Source organism: Aphelocoma coerulescens, chromosome 2, assembly GCF_041296385.1.
Source record: "Aphelocoma coerulescens isolate FSJ_1873_10779 chromosome 2, UR_Acoe_1.0, whole genome shotgun sequence".
NCBI lineage: Eukaryota > Metazoa > Chordata > Aves > Passeriformes > Corvidae > Aphelocoma > Aphelocoma coerulescens.
This window is the reverse complement of record NC_091015.1, coordinates 137,741,497-137,752,132: the sequence shown is the minus strand read 5'-3', so window position 1 is coordinate 137,752,132 and position 10,636 is coordinate 137,741,497. Positions and strand designations below refer to the sequence as shown.

Here is a 10,636-nt window from a genome sequence, read left to right as displayed (position 1 = left end):
CATGTGCACTGTGAGGAGTACTAGAGGATTCATGTGTTTCCAAGGCTGGATTCTGTCTATAAATTGTAACCATATATTTCTGCATGTTAGTTTGCTAAGTTTAAAAGTGCAGTTATATGAGCAATAAGCATTCAAATCATATTGTTATGTGCTCGTGGCTGATTAGCTGATTTGGAGTGTAAATGTCACCATCAATAAAAAGCATAATGAAAGCTTGTTAGTTTTAAACATACTTAAGTCAAAGGAAAAACAGTTCAGCATGACTGTAGAAATAGTAATTGGTTCATTACCTGTAATCATGTAAGCCTGCTCACATTATCGGAGGCTAATTGGAGAAAGGAGAGAAAAAGGGAGTATATCACTGCATACACAGGTGTGATCTCTATATCTACATGTCTTTCACTGTATTACATGTATTTCATTAATAACGTTTTAGATAAAACAGTATAGGAGGAATATGGCAATGCAGAAACAGAAGTATTGAGAAAATTTAAAAATTACATTGGAAGAGCAAGAAAATGATTTTTTTATCAGGTAAATTTAAATATAAATAACTTATGTTGTTATCCAAAGCACCAGGAGTGACACCATATTTTAGTAGAAATTCTAGTATAAATAATTTTTGAGAGAGGAAAGGTATGTTACCAGCACCTGTCTTTTCCTTGCAAAGAAATGATGCAGAGATGTAATGGGAAGACCTTTACTGGTCTCTCACTACATTTTTCAAGGTCTTATTCTCAAAGATTCCTTTCTATTTCTGTAGAAAACAAACGAAAAGGATTATTTGCCTGAAAATACCCTGTTGGTTCTGACAAAAAGCTTGGTCTCTGGTGAAGGTTGCAAAATTTTATACAAATATTTCATAAACTGCTTCATGGGAGCAACTCTTCTCCTTTGTCCACTGCATTTACTACTTGTTTTTGTTTTATAGGAAAATATTGTACTACAGAGCCTTCAAAGCATTAATAAAACATCATATGGATTCAGCAATCAAGTAATAGTATCATGACCAAAAGTCTTTGGGTTATCAGGTTATGCTGACATGTTGTGCAGCCTTAGGGACACAACGATGTCAGAGATCTAGGTGTCCTCTTCTTGGCTATAACATACTGTTTCAGGGAAGGCTGAGATACTTGCATTTCTCTAGGAGATATATGTCTCAGCATGGTAATGTCAGAGATTGGAAAGGGTGGGAATATTAATTGATTAGTGCTTCTTTGCTTATTATTTCACTTTTATGTATTGTTTCTAATGCTGTTTTTATGGGAACCAGTTGAGATGGTTTATATAATGATGAGAAGATGTGTAGGACAGAGAGCAGAAAAAATGGAATACTTTGTTATACACCAATTTTTTTTCCTAGGATCTGGCAGCAAGAAAACAGCCAGGTTTCCACCTCAGGCAATACTTATGTATTTGTCAAGGGGACGCCATGGCCAAATGACCACCATCTGGTTAAAGGCTGAGCTGTGGAGAATAGATAGTTAGGATAGATGAACCCAGGCTTTGGTCTGACCCAGCAGAGCATTTCTTAAACTTTCTTCTTACAGAAAGGGAGGGATCTTGAGAAAATAACCAAGACAATGACAGAGAGAAGAAGACCTGCTGAAAATTTATGTATTTGGTTGAAGCCCTCTTGCCTTTGCTTTCTGTGGTAGAACTTGGGGATCTGGAAACTAAATATCTCTCCAAAGTTTATAGCATGTCAGGTGCATGGAAATTTTCGTGACTATTAGTTGGCTGAAATATTTGAAAGGCCACAAGGACCAACTAATGTTTGAATAAGGTAAGACTCCTTTTTAACTTGGAGTATTCATGTTTATTTTCAGTGATGGTTTATAGGAATTATTCCTTCTGTGACCTGCTTGGGAGCTTAGATCAAAGGACCAAAGTCTCCTAGCTCTAACACTGACCCTTAGGGAAAAACCAGAGAAAATAAGGCAGTTATAGAATGATCCTTCCCATGGTATAATTTCTCAGCTCCCAGCAATCAGCATTTTAGTGATTTTTTTTTCTGAGGCAGAGGTTCCATCTGGGCTTTCATGTTTCATATCCAATGATGTACATCTCTTCTATGAATTTCTCTATTTTTTTTTCCAGGTAAAGTTTTTTCCTCTGCCTGTTCCTGTAGGCAGTAGGTTTCCCAATGATCTGAATGTCCAAGAGTAAAATAATGTGTACAGTTACATTTGGGGAGAGAAAAAAATGTGAGGAAACATGATTTCTATATATCAAATAACTGCACAGAAAGAAGATCAGGCCTTCCAACTCAGTTTTTTCAATGAAAGGACCCAAAGGAAAAAAAAAAGAAGAAAAAAAGAGAAACTTGGTCATTTAAAGTATTTACTTGGATCAATTTTGAATTTATTACCTCTCAGCAGAACTGATATGGACTAATACGCACAGGTTTTTGTGTGATACAGAGAATGCTCAAGTGTATTGCATGAGTGACAAATAATGAGGTACATGAACCTACACCCCTGTCCAGTGTAAAGATGATATGGGTTCCAAACCTTGTGGCTCCCTCCCCAGTAAATGTATGTGACTCCAGCAGGGACAGTGCCTTCCTGGTTCACCTCCAGGCCTTTAGAAAGAAGCGTCCTCCTTTTTGGAGATTTGGTATTGCCTGCACTGGAGTTTGTTAGCATTTGTTTTGAATGGTAGAGGCATTGGGTAGCCTTTTCAGTGAGAGGATGCTGAACTATTTTCTGCTGTGGTCTGAAAATGTCTTGTTAAAAAAGAAATATTTAAAGGATTTTGATCACTGCAAATAATAAGTAAAAAGTTTAAGAAACAGAAAGCTTCTCTAATGATGGAGGTGTCTGTAAGACAGACTGTGGCACGTGCCTTGGCATGGCCTAGTGTGTGTTATGCTGTCAGCTAGACAGCACAAGAAAGAATTGCTTTTCGGCAGAACCTGCACGTGTAAGTGAACGCAGTCAGCTTTCCAGAGCCAAACCTCTGCAACTCTTACCAAAGGCTGTACTTTTTGGATTGTCAGATCAACTTTGTGGGGCTCCTGAATGGCTGTCCCGGGGATAGCAATGGTCTAACAAGCAATGCTTCTGTGATTTCTAGCAGGACTGTACCTGAAGGGAGGATGTGCTATATTCTTTTACAGAGACAGAAAACTGGAGAGACTGCCAGCAGAGGCAGAGGCTCTGCACAAAAGCATTTTTTAAACCTCTTTTTTTGAATGATGATATTTGCACTGAGACTAAACATGACAATACCTGATATTGTAGTATACCTGCCAGATAACTTTAGGTATAACCTGTATATTCTGAATTAAAAGAGAATATAGTGACACCTTTAGATGGCTGAGCTTTCTGGATAGAGCTGCAATGTAATGTTCCACCATTTGTTTTTTAATGTGCTCTTGCTTTTTAATTTTTGTTTGTAGAACAGATATCTTGGACCTTTATTGATACTTCTAGACTGCTTGACACAGAAGCACTCCACAAGCGGATTTAGAAGCTATAGTGTGACTTTGCCAGTGATCTTCTGTTCTTCAAGTCTGAGAACAGGGCGTTAAAATAGCAGGAATCCTGGATGAATGTCTGCCATTAGCAAAGCTGTCTGCTTCCATTACTTGCATTTTGTGTCATTCTTTGAAGTCTTTTCTGAGGAAACATGTGCTGTCTAGCTCACAAAAGCACTACTGAAGCTTACCACAATATTAACCACTTTTACTCTCCCCTTGTTTTGTTCAGGAAACATAGGTTTTTGAAAGCTAAGAAAAAATAAGGGTATAGTGGAGAAGCAGAAATATGCAGAACTGGCATTCGTTTTGAAAGGAAAAGGAAATGGAAGAACTCTATTAGTTCTGAGTAAAAGCAAGGTATAAATATTCAAGGTAAAATTATTCACCCCTCAGACATGTAGCTAAGCAGATCCAAGAACTCACTGAATTTAAATTAGAGCAAGCTTTAAATTACTAAACATCCCTTCTTTTCCCCACTGCACTGAATGACTGCTTCTGAATACTTTCAGCTGTGTAACTAGGCAGATCCCATTCTGGCTGACTTGACCAGATTGAGCAACTAAAATGGAAGATCACACTTTGTAGTTGGACTCTCAGGGTGTCATCTGGTGCTTAGAGTGGTTCTAACTGTGAATACTCCAGATGCCATGGTCGACACTTGATGGTCACTACCAAGTAGTCTATGTGATTAAGATGATAGGCAAAGCAGCACTCTTTTGTTTATAATATTGATCTATTATTAGTGTGTGTTTCTAAGGAATCACATGTGAGGCTCCATGATCTGATTAATCAGGTATTCCAGCTGCTTTTGAGTGACCCCAGCACAGACAACTGAAAGCAGGAGGAATTTTTCTCTGATATAGCACCATTTATGACATCCTGTTATGCAGTCTGAAATGAGCTCCGATGTTCCAGTGAAAGGAAGCTGAACAGTTTGTGAGGGAACATAGATAATCACTAAGAATTTGGCAAAGTCAAAAGCCAAATCCAGGGCCATTGATTTGACAGTCTCATGACTCATCCAATGTCTGCTGTTGTGGTGTTGCTCCTTAAATTGTGAATGTATTCTTGGCCTGGTAGAAGGTACAGAGTACAGATCTTCTGAAGCGTAGCTGAATTAGGGGAAAACAGAGCTCTGGTGCAGTTTCTGATTTTATAGGTCACACCTATGCTTTGTTCTCTGCCTACTCAGCAGTGTGGATGAATAGAATTTTTTTAAGAATTTTTATTACAAAAAAGCACCTCAGGTGTATTCATTCCTAGTGCAAAAACTATGGAAAAGCTCATGAAATAATCCCAGACTTTCACCTAAAATTATATTCACACAAGCCTGCTTACAAGGGAAGGAACAGATAACACAGATTACATGTTAAGTAAGACCCAACAAAAGAAACAGACATCACTGGCATTGTGTTTTACAGGCTTATGTGTACATTTGTGCTATGTTGATTTATGATAAAAATGCACGTGGTTGTAAAGCTGGCCAAAACATTCATTGCAGATACATGTGGAGTTGATATCAAACCCTCTATTTTCATTATTTGGTCAAAGGAATTTGATGATTGAGTGACAAAAGGAGCAGGGTATTTATAGGACTGAAAGAAACTGTTCAGCCAGTGATTCTGCTCCCCTGCTACCTAAAGCAAAAGGGTTGTATAATATTATTCAGTGGAAGCTGAAACTACTCATGATTAACATGTCAATGTTATTGGATCACTTTTCCTTATATTGACTATTAGGTCTGAAATGCTACAGAATAATTTTGCTGCAGGCAAATTAGGTTAATGTTAATGGCAGTCCTGTTCCTTCCATTCCAAACTCAAACTGAACAGTCCTCCTTAGTCCAGCATATCCTCAGCTTCTCCAACGTTTCTTTGAGACAAGGCAGTGCCTATTTATGTTCTCTAGCAATCCAGTTTTACACAGAGGCTGATTAAATAAACATAACAGTTTCTGTAGGTGGTTGTGTTTAAGAAAGCACATGAAAGCTGTAGGATGCAGGAGATAACATGAAAGTGAGAATGTCTGTCTCCTAGAGTAAAGATGTGAAATCTTGTTCAACAGCAAGCTACCTGAAGAGCTCAGCATTATCTCCAAAGGAAGAAATGAGATCATCACAAATTCTTTTGTGACCACTACATGTCTTCTTGATAGTTATAGGAGACTAAAACAGGGGGAGAGCTCTCACCATTCCAATTAATAAAGAAAGGTATTCAGAAAGTGTATTGTGATTCCAATAATCATATTTGACACTGTTAAAAGCAGCCTGTTTCACCTGATGGCTACCACTTTGGATGCTTTTATTAAAAATGTGGTTGAATGCAGAACCAACTCCCTTTTTTTTTTAGTGAAATAGCTTCATTGCTAATGAAAGTTTTGTTTAGGTGACATATAGTTCTTAAAGGGAAACACCCACGTTTTACAGTTCTTCTGTCAGATCTCACCTGAAGATGCATTCATTTTGAATTATTTTATTTATTCAGTGTGTAGCATTCCATTTTTTTTTTTCCTCATTTTTATTGTATACCTAATATATATAGCATATGTATGTAAATTTGGCAGGATAAGTACCTGCAGACATTTTGCATGCTGTAGAAGTAGATACTGGAAGGAAATGGAAGGAAGAAGTCAGTTAGTAACAAAATTAACTTCACAGCCTTTTACATGTTTTGGTCCACAACTTGGACATCTGCAATGCAGCCAGAACTGCAAAGCAGACAAACCTGATGCCTGCCCTTTAAAAAAAAAAAAACCTAACAAAAACCCCCAGCAGTTTCACATATCTTCATGTTATTTATGCATTTATTTGGGGAAAAAAGAGCAGTTTGTCAAACATTTAAGGTTGACAGGCAAGTCATGTTGTTGCAATGCAGGTAAACGCTGTCATGAGTGACACTGGCTGTGTCACTATATGCAGCATTAGCCTGGGAATTTGAGAAGACAGGCTCATGAAAAAAAAATGAATGTTGTCAGACAACCCTGCATTTTTTATTATTAAAATCTTGAGTGAATTTAGTGCTCATGAAAGTGAGGGACTAAGCTTCTCTGCACATCCCTTTCAATAAATCTCAGTTCTGACCTGCAGCACCCTTGCTATTCTAGTTATGGGCCTTGAGCTGAGATTGCTCCCCATGTCAGATTGTGGGATGTTTCTGATATAGATAGCTGAAGACTTAGATGAGGCCATTGAACATATTCTTATTTTTGACCCAACCATGGCTTAAACCTAGACCCTCAAAGATAATGGGCGGTCACAAATTAAGCATATATCACACAATATCCCCTTGGCAGTTAAAATAAAAGTTATTCAGTTGTGTGTTGAAGATGCTTTATTTATAGAAATTGATAGCTCCCATTCTGGTGGGAGGTTACTTCTGTGAACTGGTATTTTGGGGGTATATTAATATGAACAATTGACCTGAAACAGCTGTCCAGAATGCTGTGTCCCTGCGTGCTATGGAAACATCTTTTTGCAAAATGTCATATTCAAAGCATGAGTTCCAACAGCACTTTATTATCCAAGTGGACTCAGTTTTTCCTACTAATTCAACAAGTGCTATTCAAGAGGAATGAAAAGCAAGAGAGGCCAGTGGCTGCATAATGCAGGCATGGGAGGCTCCAGTCCCTGCAGACACTCCTGGGAAATGGTCGCAAGTGCTCTCGGCAAGTCTGAGTTTTATGAGTTCAATCTGCTCTGTGACTGTGAGGAAAATGAGCTGCAGTTAATCAAGGATTAGCAGCATCACCTCTCCTCTTCAAGCGAACATCAAATCCCAGTCCCTTATGAGAGAAAACATTGAGCAGATGTGTGGGTGGCATTGCAGGCAGCAGCCATGAGACTGTCCCTGAAGAAATCACAGCTGGGGGATCACTGCTGCTGTTGTTTTCACCCTGGAAGAGCAAGCTCTAAGACCCTGCGACACAGAGGCTCTGGCTCATACTTTGTGTGTTTCAATGCAGAGCCTAATCCACTTAGGCAAGCACAGAGTAAAAATATCATTGCCTTTACAGTGAGAGCCGAAGGCTACAACAAATCTAAATGCCATAGCTCCATCAAAAATAAACACTCAAAGCCATCTTGACATCGAGGGTATGGACTTGAGAATGACATCCAGAATGAGATTTTAGGAAGAGTTTATTTCACTCTTCATGCAGATATAACTGCACTTTAAAAGGATTCTAGTGCCTTTATAGTGTTTTTGTAATCTTTGGAAGGTTGAGAAACTTTTCTTCTATCCCCTGCTTTCTGTGTAGCTGTGAATTCTTAGGACATGGTCACTTTTTCTGCAGTGGTGAGCACATAGCTTAATTACCACCAACTTGGTAAAAGAGAAAGTCATCTACCTGGAATACCCCTAAAAACCTGCCTGTAAAGCAAAAAGGTACATGTTAGTCTGTGTTGCTCAAGGCTAAGTATCTGCAGGAAGACGCTTCAAATGTCCTCTTTAGTAATGTCAATAATAAGAACAAAACAGTGGAAAAACTAAATAAATGGTAGCACACTTTACCTAGTGCATATGTGTGCAGTTTATTTCACTGTAATCCTGCCCTGTATTGAAACTAAAGCCACAGTGCTTATTTCAAATTACATTTCTCTCCTGGTTTTTAATACATTTATGATTTCAAATGTGCCCAAATTAAAATCCTACAATAAACTGTAAAGAGATGTTAACTGTTAATTTCTGAACACTTTGAGAAGACAGTGATAAGTTTTTAAATGAAAGAAACCAGTTGTCCTTGTAAATCTTGCAATGTTTGGCTGTAGTCCACTACTTGCAGGAGGTGCTGCTCTTAGCACCTGATTTATTATTGGTTTCAGTAGACTAACACTGTTTTGCAATTCTGATTGCTCCATTAGAAAATCGTGATGTGGTATTAAAATTTTAACGGGTAATGCTCTGTTTGCATTTTGTCCCACTTAGCTTCAGATTTCCAGAGACAAGCAAGGAAGGAATATTAACCATTCATAAAGCACTTTCACAAAAGCTATTCCAAGGAATAAAGAACAGAGAAGAATAATGATAAAAAGATCAAAGTTTAAAAAATCAAAGCCTGTTCATCTTTTATATTTATTATTATTTGTATTATACTGAAAAAAATAACATTTACTAAATTATGGCTGCATGTTTCTGCTCTGTGGTTGTTAAGTCTGACCTTGGTCAGCAAAGAACACTAAAACTGTCCCAGACCTGGCAAGATTCTGTGGATGTAAATATAATCAAATTCTCAAAAACCATAAATTGTATTTATGCATCACTATTGAAAATTCTTATACTTTTGCTATGTTGTTTGCCAGTCTATTAAAATGTCTGGGGACAGTTTACTTTTTATATTTAATTATTTTGACTTTCAGAACACATTTTATTTTACATAGCATAACAATATTTTTTTATTAGTGGTTATAGGTGGGTTTTTTTAACACCTGCATAATTTTAAAATGGTTCCTTACAAAGTAACCATAAATGGATGTTTTTCTCTGCAGAATCTCTGATAAAAACATCTCTCACTACCACCAATAGTGATAGAGGGGGTGGAGTGGGCAGACTTTGAAATTTGCTTTTACAAGTCCAAATCCTCAGGCAAAATAAACAATATTATTTGAGATTAAAAAAAATACACACAGAGATGATAAGAAAAAATCTAATGTCTGTAGAAGGCTGTGCTTCAGCAAGCTAGGTATATGTTTGCATGTTTGCTTATTTTTTAAGTTTTCCAGTACCAAAATGCATGTTTAAATGATTGCATTTGACAAAGGAAAGACAAGGAAAAATGGTGCAGCATCTTTAATTTATCAGTTTACATGAGATGCAGGCAATAGCCTGTGGGTACCAGATTGTGATTTTTCTACTCAAGTACATTCTCATGTTTTACTGATGAGCTATATGCCAGACCCTTGTGTTCTGTATAGTAAGAGTTTCATGGAACATCTGCTTCAATTGCTCTATCTCTTGTTTTGTTTTGTCACTAAACTCACTTATGCTACAGAAGCACTGACTATAATAGAAGCTGCTTTAATTCAATAGCATATCAAGAAGGTAGATTCTCTAATGCTTGTAACACAGCTATTTATGCCTAATGCTTTCCATTGCATCAAAAGTGGTATAAAAATCGACGCAATATTCTGTCATACTTTATAGGATACCCAGTTTTCTCACCTACCAGAATGTTTTTAACTAGAAAAGCTGCATATGTGTATATGCATGTCTATCTGTGTGTAGCTGTAGACAGAATGACACACAGGGAGGTGTATCTGCCTGTCTGTATTTGCAACTGGATGTATGAGACACTGATGGAAAAACATATATAAGTGCCAGAAGAGTAACCCCCATTCCCTAAGTAATGTATCACAAAAGAAGATAACAAAGTAAGTCAATAAGGTGAGAATAGCTTGGACTTGTTACTAACCATGTGCTTTAGCATTTACATAGTAAATGGCACTTGGTGCCTTGTGTGTATTTAACCTGGAAGGATAAAATGTTTTACAAGGACAGAGAACATTATATGGGAATTTAAAACAACATACATCACCCTTTGTCAATTTACTAAATATTTTTTCTTGTCCCGTTGGGTAGTCTTAGCTATTCAGTGACTGTGAAAGGATGTCAGGATTTAAAGGCGGCAGTTTCACTTTAATTTGCTGTACCATGGGCAATCTTGGATGGAAAAAAAAAGTTGATAAACTGAATGAAAATGCAATGAAAAACTGTAAAGGACCTTTACAATATTATCTAACAGTTTTACATTATAAATGCATTAAAGAAAAAAAGGAGGAGCTTTATAAAAAAAGACAAATAGGGTAACCATCCTTCCCACAAAAATCTGTTATATTCTTTCTCATATTTTTGGTCTGAACAAATGCTGAAGATTATGGTGTTGTGGATGTTCCTTTCTAAAGCTGTAGTCTGGTTTGGGTTTTTTTTCCTTAATTTTAATCCCACCTGTTCTGACATCCAGCCTGAGAAATCCTGTTAGAAACAAAGAATCTATGAGCAGATGCTGAAACCATCTTTAGTTTCAGTGTCCTTGTTACTGGAAGGGTATGTGGCTTAATTTAATTTTTTTTTTTTTTTTTAGAAATATGGTTTATCATTGTATTTGAATTGCCATTGACAAGGCTGGTAATTAGCCTCATATTATTTTCAGCATAGTTCA

At 37.1% G+C, this 10,636-nt stretch overlaps 1 long non-coding RNA gene across 1 annotated transcript; it reads left to right on the top strand.

Annotated features, from left to right (window-relative positions):
* The first annotated feature begins 357 nt into the window (after positions 1-357).
* Positions 358-7,991, top strand: LOC138105230 (uncharacterized). Its single transcript, XR_011148422.1, has 3 exons — positions 358-534; positions 1,551-1,786; positions 2,101-7,991. It is a non-coding gene; the product is annotated as an uncharacterized lncRNA (long non-coding RNA).
* Positions 7,992-10,636: the final 2,645 nt, after the last annotated feature.